This window comes from Hyperolius riggenbachi, chromosome 1, assembly GCF_040937935.1.
Source record: "Hyperolius riggenbachi isolate aHypRig1 chromosome 1, aHypRig1.pri, whole genome shotgun sequence".
In the NCBI taxonomy this organism is placed as follows: domain Eukaryota; kingdom Metazoa; phylum Chordata; class Amphibia; order Anura; family Hyperoliidae; genus Hyperolius; species Hyperolius riggenbachi.
In genome coordinates this window covers 466,141,362-466,156,182 of record NC_090646.1, presented here as the reverse complement: position 1 = coordinate 466,156,182, position 14,821 = coordinate 466,141,362, and the positions used below count along the sequence as shown (strand labels likewise).

At 44.5% G+C, this 14,821-nt stretch overlaps 1 long non-coding RNA gene across 9 annotated transcripts in view; it reads right to left on the bottom strand.

The window, feature by feature from the left end:
• The window catches only part of LOC137521055 (uncharacterized), a 523,185-nt gene that overhangs the window by 12,174 nt on the left and 496,190 nt on the right, over positions 1 to 14,821 (bottom strand). The window contains exon 8 of one of the 9 annotated variants that reach the window (XR_011022010.1): positions 14,407 to 14,435. The exons of the other annotated variants lie outside the window; for them this stretch is intronic. This is a non-coding gene — a long non-coding RNA (uncharacterized lncRNA). Of the gene's footprint in view, positions 1 to 14,406; positions 14,436 to 14,821 lie in introns of those variants that run through there. 9 annotated transcript variants of the gene reach the window in all.

Here is a 14,821-nt window from a genome sequence, read left to right as displayed (position 1 = left end):
TACAGTTTACATTTATTAGGAGTTGGAGTGTTTTTTACGAGTCCGACTCCAGGTACCCAAAAATTGCTCCGACTCCAACTCCACAGCCCTGTAAACAGTAAAATACTGTATTGGTAATAATATATTGGTAATAATGTATTACTGACATTTTAAATAACGTCATGAAACCTGTGTCCAGTTCACCGTTATATGTACTCAGGGTAGAGGAACAGAGGGGATCTTGGTTGCCATTTTGATACTGACATCTCAGTAATGTTGCAGGGGGACAGCGGTGTTGAATGCATGACACAGGGGAATCTGCAATTAAAGTTTTCACTGACGAAGCAGATTTGGGGATTAGTGACTACAGCATGCTAAGGGGCTTTCTATTTTCCTCAGAAATTAAGTGCGTAGACTTCAGTGCAAAACGCTGGATTCCAGTCTAGCTAGATTTCCCCATGATGAAATGTTACTCCTAGGATCAGGAAGACCAGCATCTTCCCCTAGTGTTATGTGTCATGCACGTGCCTATGCTTAGTGACTCTGCATGCATAATTTACCATCTCCAACAATGTTCCTGTGAGGCATGCCTCCAGATTTTTGCCTAGGCAAAGGTCACTTATGCATGCCCCAGCCAATCTTTTTACTAGTAGATAGAGAACAGAGGCGAAAACAGGATAAAAACAACAGTTTGCTTTTTTAAAAAGAAAGTATTTGCGATAATTCAGGTTGGAGTGAGCTCCGAGATGTCTCCCAGTGCATCACTGCTGAATATATGCAAATTATCCATTGTTGTCCCTGGAAGCTAGCCACACCTCCAGATCCGCTGGAATGCAATGATGTGTCAGCTTGTTAATTGTACAGAGCCAAAATAATCCAACATGCATACAGACTGTTTCGGACTGATTGATCCTCATCAGTGCATGGCATGGATTAATGTGGCTCTATGGAGTAGGACTTGAAACACCCAGAGGTACAGACTAACTAGAAAGCTCATGCTTGGGAGGCAGTGGTGAACTTACCTCCAAGAAGAAAACACAAATACTGTAAATTTCGAAAAGACATACATTTATTGTATACTCCCAATAAATGCAGAAACGCATTTCACAGGTATAACCTGCTTCATCAGGCAATAGACAGGGGTATAAACAGTAATTTGTCAGTGATGCAGCAAGCGCCTCTGTCTCTTTTCACTACTATTTCTTGGCAAAGTAATATTATTAACTACTATTATTAACTACCTAACGATCATGTCACGCCAATGGGCGTGACCGCGGCGGCAGCCCCAGGACTGCCTAACCCCAATTGGCATCAAGCCCGGGGGCTGGCTACTGCAGGAGATCACGCGCAGGCTGCGCGCACATCTCCTGCGCTGCGATCGGCAGCAGCTCTGTACTGTGGACAGTTGTGTGACATGAATGTGTCCCTGGCACACAGGAGAGCGATTGGCTCTCATAGGCTGAAGCCTATGACAGTCGAATGCGTCATTGGCTGGCTGGAGGGAGGGAGGGTTCTCAGGGAAAAAAATAAATAAACAGTGAATTTTATACAAAAAAAACAAAAAACAAAACGTAAATATTAATAAATAAAAAAAATAAACAATGGGGGGGAGAGGGGGGCGATCAGACCCCAACGACAGAGAGCTCTGTTGGTCGGGAGAAAAGGTAGGGGGAATGACTTGTGTGCTGTGTTGTGTGGCCCTGCAGCTTAGCCTTAAAGCTGCAGTGGCCAATTTAGTGAAAATTAGCCTGGTCTTTAGGGGGGTTTAATACTGCGGTCCTCAAGAGGTTAAATGTATTATTATTATATAATTATTATTATTATTATTATTATTATTCATTGTGAATGTGATATGAAAGCAGCTGATGTCTGCAGATTTGAAATGTAGCTAATAGCTCCACTAAGCATGGGCTCAGATTGCTCGTGTCCTGACTGTAGCTGTCCATTGCTGTTATGGAGCCTTGAGCCCTTTAACTAAGACACTGACACTCTTTATTTTCCTGTCAGCAGGGTCAGTAAAGATACACTTAAGGGATCCTTAGGCCAACAGAGGACACTGATGAAATGTGAGACTGACCCAACTGTCTGACCTCACTGCTGGCAGCATGATTCTGAATGGTAAAAGGCTAAACTGCAATGCTGCATCACCTGTTTATCTGTGGTAACAATGTTGCAGATTCCATTTTGTGTAACATGGGCTGATAAATAATAGAGACAAGGAGAAGCTTGAAAACTAAGAGCAAGCCAAGATTTTTTTTTATTTTTTTAATACCTTATCTCAGATATATCCTAGGAAGTTTTAGTGCAGCAGTAGGAGATTTCCTCCTCTAATCATAAGACGCAGCAGGATATGTTGGGCACTAGAGCAAGATGTAAGTTGAGAGGGTGGTCACACACCGTCGGCTTCCAGGAGAGGAGGTTAGAGAACTGCTGCTAATACTCTGCATAGATGGATCTGGGGGAGCACAGGATGGTGGTGCGCCAGGACACGGGAGTGGGGGCTGCTGATGGATACAGTACTATACACCCCAACCTGGGATAGTCCCAATCAAATCGGGATGGTTGGTTACATTGAAGATAGTAAAGGAGATAATGGGCAAATGAGAAGTGTATTCTGCACCACGGAATATGTTGGTGCTTTATAAATGAACCATTAATTTGCCTATAACTTTATTACTACAACGAAACAATCTATTTTTTTCACCACCAATTAGGCTTTCTTTGGGTGGTGCTTTTTGCTAAACATTATTTTATTCTAACTGCATTTTAATGGGAATAATAAGAATAAACTGGAAAAAAAATCATTATTTCTCAGTTTTCGGCCACTGTAGTTTTAAAATAAAACATTCTACTGTGGATACAACGGACACATTTTATTTGCCCATTTGTCTCGGATATTGCAATGTTTAAAATATTTCCCTAGTACAATGTTTGACGCCAATATTTTATTTGGAAATAAAGGTGCATTTCTTCAATTTTGTGTCCATCACTATTTACAAACCCATGATTTAAAAAAATAACAGTAATATACCCTCACGACATACAAGTCAAGTTCAGTTCCTAAGGTAACTATTTATGTTTTTGTTTATGTTAATTTTTTTTAAAAAAAACAATGGGTACTATGGTAGAGTGTGGGATGGAAAGATTTAAAGAGACACTGAAGTCTCCTAAAAATCCTGTTTTTATTTTAAAAATGTGTTTAACATTACTATCCTACCTAAACCGCCGCATCCCCAGCCGCTGTACACTAACTAAATTCCCTCTCCCTCTCCCACGCAAAATCCACAAGTATCTTGGTCATGGATTTTGCTGCTCTGTGCACTTCCGTGTGAGGCAGAGCTATGAGCTTTAGCTCTGCCTCTACACGCGTCTGTCAGTGGCGGATCTCCGCCTCTCCCCCGCCCCCTCAGTGAAGGAAGACTGAGAGGGGCGGGGGAGAGGCGGTGATCCGGGCTGACAGACGCGCTGAGAGGCAGAGCTGTGACTCATAGCTCTGCCTCTCATGGAAGCGCTGCCCGGATTGCCCCTGGGGAGTTTTGGAGGATTTAGTTAGTGTACAGCAGCGGGGATGCAGCGATTTAGGTAGGACAGTAATGTTAAACACATTTTTACAATAAAAGCAGTATTTTTATGAGACTTCAGAGTCTTTTTAATTTGAAATGTAAATGTGGGACTTTTTATTAAAAGAAAGGTATGTAGGTGTAATTGTACTATTTGGCCACAAGATGTCCTCTTGCATTCCTTTCTGTTGTATACTATTCATATGCCAAACAGAAAGCAATACGTGGCCACGTTGCTTTCTGTTTTTGTGAATGACGCGGCATCTCATTTATCGTTGGTGCTCAACAGGGAAACAGGGACTTGGATTAATGAATGGTGGATGAATGGGAACTTCGTTCCCATTCATCCACCCTCTACCGATCGTTGTCGAGAATGAGCACGGGAGTGAGCGGGAGTGCATGGCTGCAAGGGAGGTATATCTACATCCCTGCAAGGTAAAGCAGGGATGTAGATTCTCATGCCGGGGGAGGGGAAGTGGTTAATAATAATAATAATAACAACTAGTGACCTTAGCCCATTTAAAAACATACAAAAAGAGAAACAGAGAGCCCAATATAGTGTAGTAAGTATTTTAGTAATTGGATTATGAAAGGAGAACAAAAATTATACTCACAAACCAGGGTTACCTCCAGGCAACCACTGTATAAGCAGGTGAGGAGATTAATCTGTCCCCACTCAGTATTAAGAAGTCACTCTCTGTAGATAGGAAAAAGGGGTACCCACATCCACCAAGGGTGGATAGTAAGTATAACGTAGAGAAAACAGAGGCGCCAACAGGATAAAATCAAAACGATAAAACATTTAAAAATGCTTTGGAGGCAGTGGTGGACTTACCTCCTGTAAGCAGACACTGGAAACTGTCTATTCAAACAGAATTTATTGGCATACTCCAAAGGGGGCTGCAAAGCTTTTTACAGGCTTAAAACTGCTTCTTCAGGCAATAAGACATAGGAGCATATAACAGCATAAGGTCAGCATAACACCTGGCGCCGGATAACAGGCTAGGTCTGTCACAGCTGCCAGCGTGCACCCCACGCCCACTAGCAGCACGTGCACACGTTCGTCCGGCCACCCCCCTGTCTGTCCTGCTCCCTGTCCAAAGGGTGTCCCTGCGGCACATGCACAGTAGCGCAAGCGTAGGAACACACACACAGACACGGGACGCAGAGACACAGGGGTTTTATTATAGAGTATAATAATAAAATTATTATTATTTTTAAGATTAACCTCTTCAGGACTGGCTATAAAACCCCCCTTAAGGACCAGGGCATTTTGGACATTTTGGGTGTCCCCAGTTTAGATAGCCAGAGGTTTCCCCAGTATAGATAGCTAGGCATAGGTGTCCCCAGTACAGATAGGTGTCCCCTGTATAGCCAGCAGCCATTACTCACCTCCCCAGCTCCAGAGATGAGCAGCTCTACCCCCATCCACTCTCCCTGGCTTCCCGGCTCTCTCTGCCGCTAAGTTCTGGATCCCGGCTTGATGACATCAACAAACCGGGATCGGACATTAGAGGTAGTGTTGGGCGAACATCTAGATGTTCGGGTTCGGGCCGAACAGGCCGAACATGGCCGCGATGTTCGGGTGTTCGAGCCGAACTTCGAACATAATGGAAGTCAATGGGGACCCGAACTTTCGTGCTTTGTAAAGCTTCCTTACATGCTACATACCCCAAATTAGCAGGGTATGTGCACCTTGGGGGTGGGTACAAGAGGAAAAAAAATATTTGAAAAAGAGCTTATAGTTTTTGAGAAAATTGATTGTAAAGTTTCAAAGGAAAAACTGTCTTTTAAATGTGGAATATGTCATGTTTCTTTGCACAGGTAACATGCTATTTGTCGCCATGCAGTCATAAATGTAATACAGAGAAGAGGTTCCAGAAAAAGGGACCGGTAACGGTAACCCAGCAGCAGCAGCACACGTGATGGAACAGGAGCAGGCGCAGGAGGAGAAGGCCATGCTTTTTGAGACACAACAACCCAGGCCTTGCATGAGGACAAGAAGCGTGCGGATAGCATGCTTTTTACCGCCATGCAGTCATAAATGTAATAAAGATAAGAGGTTCAATAAACAGGGACCGGGCATCAACGCTAACCCAGCAGCAGCAGACGTGATGGAACAGGAGGAGGCGCAGGAGGAGAAGGCCACGCTTTCAGGTGCAACTCAGGCCTTGCATGAGGACAAAAAAATGTGTGCGCAAAGCAATGCAATGAGTAGTTTTCAGGACACAATGGGCTATTCGGAGGAGCTATTCCCACCCCCACAATCTTCTACCTGTGAAAGGTCAATGGAACAGCCACAAATGTTGTGCCCGGATTCACAACCTTTTTCTGTGGAAAATGCACCTCGCACTGAAATGCAAGGCGAGGCCGAGGATGAACATGACGTCAACAACTCAACATGACGCAAAATGGGGGCGGAACAGAAAGCTGCTTTCAATGTTTTGAAGGCCTTAATTGCCTCCGGTGGCCAGTTAGATGCATCATTCATCACACCCAAATCCCAGAGCAATGTGTGCAGGAATTTGAATCTCAGGAGGTGTACCGAGATCATCTGGACAAGTGACCAAGTGACAAAGTGACTAGTGACAAAGTGACAAAGTGACAAAATGACAAAGTGACAAAATGACAAAGTGACAAGTGACAAGTGACAAAATGACAAAGTGACAAGTGACAAAGTGAGAAGTGACAAGTGACAAGTGACAAAATGACAAAGTGACAAGTGACAAAATGACAAAGTGACAAGTGACAAAGTGACAAGTGACAAGTGACAAAGTGACAAGTGACAAAATGACAAAGTGACAAGTGACAAAGTGACCAGTGACAAAGTGACAACTGACAAAGTAACAAAATGACAAAGTGACAAAGTGACAAAGTGACCAGTGACAAAGTGACAACTGAGAGGTTGTTCTGGGGAGCTCCACTGCACTCAGTCGCATATGAGGAGAGGTCTCGTCGGGACTGCTGATCCTCCTCAGCTTGCTCAAAGCCTTGAGGGTTCCTGAAGATCCTCTGCTTGGAGTTCGCCGGGGTTCAGCTTGGTGTCGGGGTCGGCGGCGTCCTCCTCACTCCAACGTGGCAGATCTTCTGTTGAAGGAAAAAAAAAAAAACATTGTTAAAAGTCCAGTACCGCTTCTGAAGGACTCACCAAGAGATGCAGGAGCGCTTCAATCCAGCGCACCATCGCTCGCTGGGTGATGTCCCTGCCTACGCGCTGGAATTCTACGCTGCACATGCTAGCACGCTTTTGCGCAGTGCCGAGGCGCATTCCAGCAGCTAGTAGCTACCAAGCTTCTGTGGATCTGATTGGGCCACCATGTTGGATCTCTGCCAAGTCCTCCAAAATTTTGAGCAATCCACGTTGCGTGACTGAGCAGTGACAACTCTACAGTCAGCATTACAATACCACTGCTGTGTTTACTGAAGAAATCAATGTTGAAGATGGAAACCGCTGGCATGATGCAAGTGGGGGATTCTGAAGATGAAAACGATCAGCGTGATGATACCAACATCAGGCAACCTGCCTCAGGAAACGCTGGTCCCAGCTATGACAAAGAACAGGACGAGGAACAGCTGAAGTTGGAGCAGGAATTGGATGCCCCCACTGCCGAGGGACAGAGCGGTGCACGTTGGACTTCCACAATTTAGCGGGAAAGGACAGCAGAAGAGGAAGAAAGTGATGCTGGTGACGAATATGGTGCATCACAACAATCACAACGCTTACAAGAACATGAAGATAGAGGAGTCTGGCAGGACTCTCTGGCACACATGGCTCAATTCATGCTAGACTGCATTGAACGCGGCCCGCGCATTATTCACTATTCATTATTATTCATTATTCTGGAATCTGGACAACACCAATTACTGGGTTTATACCCAGTTTATACAAACACAATGTTAAAAAACTGATTGAAGAAAGTGTCAGACAGGTCAAAAATGGAACAATTCCAGCAGGCCCTTGAGGATGGAGACTTTAGAGAGGAGATTGACATCCTCCTCCTTCTCTAGCCAGTTGTACGCCGACAGACTGACTTCAGCAAACCCAGGAGGACCAGGAGGGCAGCAAAGAACACAAGCTGCTGCTAGTGCCCAAAAGGGAATGGTATTGGCAGTGTCCTTGGAGTGGGAACATTTTCTGACACCCATGCAGCAGCCCACAGAACAGCAATCGGGCAGTTCCACGTCCTCCAACACCAATCGCCTAGAGAAGATGGTCAAGGTCCATGGTCAAGGCTGTGTTGAACAATCCATCTGCAGACAGACGGTGAGTGTGACAGGCAGCACAGAAGGACCATGGCAACTCACTCATAGTACCACAGTTTGATAGTGCTGCCCAAAAAATTATATGGATCCGTGGACCCGGGCGCTGCAGGCAGTACTGGGAAGTGGGAACGCAGATTTTAGTACCTAAACACACGATACAACATGTTTTCCGGGGTCGGACTCTGAGGCACATACAGATGGTCCCGATCATCATCCTCATCATACAACTCTTCTCCTGAGTCTGACCCACCCACCATCTCTGCCACCCCAACATCCCCAGACACAGACCCCTCATCGTCCTCAACATTAACTTGGGATGCTGGCCTGAGCCCGACCTCCTCCTCCACATCAGGCCCCATCATCTCCTCAATGGCAGCCCTCATTAATCGTTCTGGCGACGGACCGATGGACACAACATTCTCCTCCGGAGAGGGCTGCTGCTGACCACTGGCTGCTGTAGTGGATGTTATAGCTTGCGTGGGGCGTTGGCTGTTGCTGTTGTTGGGAGTGCTGCTCACAGCGGAGGTCTCTGAGGAACTCATGGTGAGCTCATATAGTGGTTGGCGGTGAGTGGAGTATTACTGATCCCAGCAATATACACACTGACTGGCAGAGTACGCAATGCTATATAGTCTGGCTGAGCGGTGTACACAGAGTGGCAGTACACACAATGCTATATAGTCTGGCTGAGCCGTGTACACAGAGTGGCAGTACACACAATGCTATATAGTCTGGCTGAGCGGTGTACACAGAGTGGCAGTACACACAATGCTATATAGTCTGGCTGAGCTGTGTACACAGAGTGGCAGTAAACACAATGCTATATATAGCGTGGCTGAGCGAGGTACACAGTGGCAGTACACACAATGCTATGTAGTCAGGCTAAGCCATGTACACAGAGTGTCAGAAAACACAATGCTATATATAGCGTGGCTGAGCGAGGTGCACAGTGGCAGTACACACAATGCTATATAGCCAGGCTAAGCCGTGTACACAGAGTGTCAGAAAACACAATGCTATATATAGCGTGGCTGAGCGAGGTGCACAGTGGCAGTACACACAATGCTATATTAGTCAGGCTAAGCCGTGTACACAGAGTGTCAGAAAACACAATGCTATATATAGCGTGGCTGAGCGAGGTGCACAGTGGCAGTACACACAATGCTATATTAGTCAGGCTAAGCCGTGTACACAGAGTGTCAGAAAACACAATGCTATATATATAGCGTGGCTGAGCGAGGTACACAGTGGCAGTAAACAATGCTATATATAGTGTGGCTGAGCGAGCGGTGTACTACTGTTCCCAGCAGCGACACACAATGACTGGGGGGGACCCTGGCTAGCGTGACTGGAGAGCGAACTACCCTGCCTGCCTACCCAAAGCTAAACCCACAGACAAATGGCGGAGATATGACGTGGTTCGGGTATTTATTTACCCGAACCACGTGACCGTTCGGCCAATCAGAGCGCGTTCGGGCCCGAACCACGTGACCCGTTCGGCCAATCACAGCGCTAGCCGAACGTTCGGGGAACATTCGGCCATGCGCTCTTAGTTCGGCCATGTGGCCGAACGGTTTGGCCGAGCACCGTCAGGTGTTCGGCCGAACTCGAACATCACCCGAACTGGGTGATGTTCTGCAGAACCCGAACAGTGGCGAACACTGTTCGCCCAACACTAATTAGAGGCAGAGCGAGCCGGGATGCCGGGCAGAGCGGAGTGGAGCAACAATTGCTGGGGGAATGTCAGGAAGGTGAGTCCCAGTTCTCTTCCTCCCCTCCTACCGCCGCTGTTTTCATTGATCACTACGGTCGGCCGGCGATCGCAGTGATCACGTGATCAGGAGCTAATAGATATGGCTTCTAATCAGTGAGGGCGGATGTCAGCTGTTATAGGCTTTTTATTATGTGGAACTCTGCCCCAGAGCATTCTGGGAGATCAGAGATCTTTTGTACTGGCTTTAGAGCTCTCAGTAAACACACATTCTGCATTTTACAAACAGCAAACTCTGACTACATAATTAGTAAATTCATATATTTTTTTAAAAATAAGCAGTTTTATGCATTACCGTTTGTTATTTTGACTACAGTTCTTCTTTAATGGAACTACTAATGATCACTCTGCTCTGTCGCTGACGTACTATTTTATACTGCATCTTTTATGTAACCCTAAGGCCTGGTTCACAGATAAATCTGCACATTTCTGGTCCGATCCAGTACTGTCCTGTCATCTTTGCATCCGTTTTGCATCTGTTTTCTATCAGGTTTTACCTGACTGGGTTCGAAATGTACACCTTTTATGTGTGACCACACCCATAGAAAACTGACAGAACTGGACCATACTGGAAATGTACAGAATAAAGTGTGAACAGAGCCATAGAAACACATGCGATACTGATGCCAACAACAGACAGGGCAGGAGTGGGCACCCTTTTATGTGTAAAACAAGGGTTGGTATTCTAATGATGAAGAAATCTCTTATTGGCCAAGACGATAGTAGGAAAATGCTGACTGATCAAGGTTCCTCATGAATGGCTGCTGTTTTTGCAGCGCGATTGCACAATCATAATAACGGCAGACATTTAGGGAAAAAAATTTCTTGGCAGTGAAAAACAATTCAGTTCCATTAGACCAAATGCACCATGCATTTCAAATTTTTGAATAATATGCTGACTTCATTCAGCTCCTTGAAATATAAAACGTATTGCACGACAGCAATGTTTCAGTTGAAGCATATGGCTACATTGCAGTTAGTACAATAATTGAAACAAATGATATGCAAGGCTTTTGTCCAGTTTATGAATGTAATGTTAATGAAATGCCTTGATACTGCTTGAATATATTAGTCTTTAAATTTGTAGGAAGTACATTTTATATGGGCAGTAAGTGGTTGCTTAAAAAATCCCACAAGTGACAGTGCCAGGTGAAATATACATGATCAGGATTACCCAGCTGGGCATGCTGCAGGAAGTGATTGCAGTCTCCATCATTTTTCTTTTAAGTATTCCCAGACCGCTTCATAATCTGTCACTCCGGCTCAGTATAAACAGATACGCAATAATAGTTTTGGCTCTCGTTTGAAGTTCTTGGCTTTGTTGGAACAATGTGAGATTCATTGGGTGAAAACGGCTGTTACATTAAATGACGTTAGTCCCTACTTGATCAGGCAAAGAGGTCCAAGAATTTAGCACACTTGTATTAAACAAGCATTCTTCAACATGATACAATAAAACTTCACATTACATCGCAGGAAACTGCTTACAAAGTTGTAGTCTGTCTTGGTTACTGCCATGTACTAATATTACTAATGCAGAACCAGGTGATCAGTCATATTTTGCAGTGCTCTGTTAATGAAGGACTTGCTTGCTTTTGCAGAAAAGCAGTAAATGTAGTGATAGGGGGCTTGTAAGGCTTTTGTGCAAATTATGACCATATATATTGTACTTACTATTTGGCACATAAATTATTATGATTATTTATTATTATTATTTAGTATTCATATAGCGCCAACATCCTCCGCAGCACTGTACAGAGTATATTGTCTTGTCATTAACTGTCCCTCAGAGGAGCTCACAATCTAATACCTACCATAGTCATATGTCTATGTATGTATTGTGTAGTGTATGTGTCGTAGACTAGGGCCAATTTAGGGGGAAGCCAATTAACTTATCTGTATGATTATGGGATGTGGGAGTAAACCGGAGTGCCCGGAGGAAACCCACGCAGACATGGGGAGAACATACAAACTCCATGCAGATGTTGCCCTGGCTGGGATTCAAACCAGGGACCCAGCGTTGCAAGGCAAGAGCGCTAACCACTACGCCACCGTGCTGCATACATAATACGCAGTTCAGATACAATCCCCCAGATATCGAACTCACTAGAGTTGGATCTATTTAGCCCAATGACAGGTACAATAAGGAATAGGGATGAGCTCTCTGAATCGGGACATTGCAGAGTTCCAATTTTCCCTTCGGATTTCAGCCATTCTGAGTAAAATCATGAAAGTTGTATATTACACTGTTTTGAATACCACATTCTGTTGTGCCAATGCAAAAATTAGCTCTGGAAACAAGACTTTTCAAGAAACAGGGTTTACATGGTAAAAATTGGATCCCAGAATGAGAATTTTCAGCAAACACTGCATTAACACAGTGGATAGTAAATTGAAAATTGGCTTCCAAAACATTTTTAGCTCATAGTGATATCAACAAGATGGCCGCCAGAGATACCCTGGTCCCCGGAGGCTCTAACTCTGCCGTTAGAGTGGCCTCCGGGGACCAGGGTATCCCTGGCGGCCATCTTGTTGATATCACTATGAGCAGTTTTTAACATGAATGTCCCCTGGACCCCCGATCCATGTGGAAAATCTCTCGTTCTGCCACTCTAATTGGCTTCCAGGGGATGGGAATTTTCTGTCATTGTTTGACGAAAATACTTGTTTCAGAAGCCAATTTTTACTGTGTTAACACTGTGTTTACTGAAAACTCTTAATTTCCGAAGGCAATTTTTGCATCGGCAGAGATATTGACCACATTGACTTTAATAGAAAATGCCTTTAGAACAAGAAAATTGGAGCATGAAATTTGGCATTTGCCTGCAGAACACACAATTTCGATGAAATCAGAATTTGGCTGTTCCAATCAACCCTAGTAGGGAAAAAGATCTGGAGGCACAACTTCTAAAGGAACTGATGTCTTATGGGCTTACAATCTGCCCTTAGTCACCAGTAGTAAGGGCAGATTGTAAGCCCGACACATATCAGTTTGTTGTTCCTGTGGAAGTTTTGTTCCCTTGTTTCTGGCAGTTTTCAATACCATAGTACTATTGCACTCTACTTAGCCTGCAGATCTTCTTTCTTACTGTATCAAATACAATTCAATATCCAGTCTTGCAAATGCTCACATCTAACACACAACAGGGTCCACTAAGGACTCCACTCAAGCAAGAAAGACAGATGGTAGACTAGTGACACCTGCAACTTGTGTCCAGGTAGCACAGTGCAGCAGAGGGGTCTACAATAAATACTATCCCAAACTGCTTTCACATAACCTTATAGCAGAGGTGTATCTACAGGGGTGCAGACATGGCATGTGCCATGGGCGCCTCTTACTGGGGGCGCTGCTTCGTAGCATCCTTGTTGTTCTCCATAAAAATTCTAGTTTTTATCTGGGGGACATTCTACCTGGTTACATATTTAGGGGGGACAAGCTGCCTAACTGTTATTTGGGGATATGTATAGGCTGACCTATTGCAATACTCCATTCTAATAGGCCATGCTCTACTTCAATTTTAATTTCTACTTCAATTTCAACTGAAATTACATGTTAAAATGTTTGGAGGGGTGCCCCCAGCCCCTCCCTGGGAGAGAATTTCAATGTCTGCCATAGGCGCTGGTTTCCCTAGATACGCCTCTGCCTTATAGAGACATAAAAAGAGGTGCTAGTACTATATACACAGTGCTGTAATATAGAACTTTCCATATTTTGGGGATTTAATTACAACATTCTGCCGCGGTGATGGGGCGTTTTAGCTATGGTGATGGTGCAGAAGATAAATGTTAAATAAAAAGAGCAATTTTACTGTATAAAGCTTCAGACTCTCCTTAAGTTACAGTAGGTGCCAAGTAGCAATGGCTGCTAAATAGCAGTACTACACACCATTGCATTGCAGTGAGTGCTAAACAGTATTGTGTGGCAAGTTGCAGTGGGTGCTAAGCCACATTGAAAAAGGGGGACTGTGATCATGTGGCCAGATCAATAATTAGTGAATGTAGGAATGTGACTGCTTTATTACAGTTGAAATGTGTTGTAACAGATTATGTTTTTCTTACTTGCTTGAATATACCACATTTTTTGGCATAGAAGATGCACTTTTTCTCCCCAAAAATTGGGAGAAAAAGTACAGGGAATACCCAACTTACGATTGCCTGCCAATATAAACTGCCAACCCATCGCTAAGTCAGGGACTGTCAGCAGAAGTTGACTCTAGGGGAGCCATGCAGGAGAAGAGAGGCCTGTGTTTTCCACTGGAGCCATTGATGAGGTTTGCTGTACTGCTGCTTCTCATACTTACACACGGGAGTGCAGATGAGCCTACACAGGGGAGCGGGAGACACATGGGGGACAGAGGAGGCCAAACAGGGGACACCAGAGGCAAAACGGGAGACAGAGGAGGCAAAACAGCGGACAGAGGGGGAAAAATGGGGACGCAGGAAGCAAACCGGGCACACAGGAGGCAAACACAAGGGACAGAGGAGGCAAAACGGTGGACAAAAGGGGCCACACTGGGGACAGAAGAGAACACATGGGGGCCAGAAGGGGAAACACTGGGGACAGAAGGGGACAATAATTGGGGAGAACATCTACAAGATGCTCCTGGACTATGTACGCACCAGGTTTAGTATACATTTTTTCCCCTGGTTTTTGCCCTCTAAACCTTGTGCGGCTTATATTACGGAGGGTCTTATATTCCGAAAAATATGGTAAGCGTTAGGACATTACAAGCCAAAGTATTTTCAGCATTTTTTTTCTGCAGTTTTACAGCCATGCCTCCAAAATCCTGTTCCCAGCCATTATTTTTTGTTCCACCCTGAATAATCTTACCTGCCCAGCTCTGAGATGAATACAGCCACATCTGAAAGTAAAGACAGACATTTTTCCACTAGCTGCATGAACCGGGTCACACAAAGGGTACTGAAAGCACAGATTTATGGCCATCTATTTAGAGAACTCATATAAACCTTTTAATATTGAATGCCAGAAAATATATGAAATGTCTTGGTGTATGTACACGGAACTCAGAGACATCCAAGGGATTTGTAAACTTTGACTAAGCACCCTTATCTCTCTGTTACAAATATAGGACACATATAACAGTAAGAAAAATAGACTTTTCACTAAATGGTCTATATATACACAGTATCATTATACTTCATTGTCACACATTGCCATAACTGTTCTGTACTGAGGAGTATCTAACCTGCGTGTGTGTTTTTTTTATTTTATTGCTGTCGTGGTCCC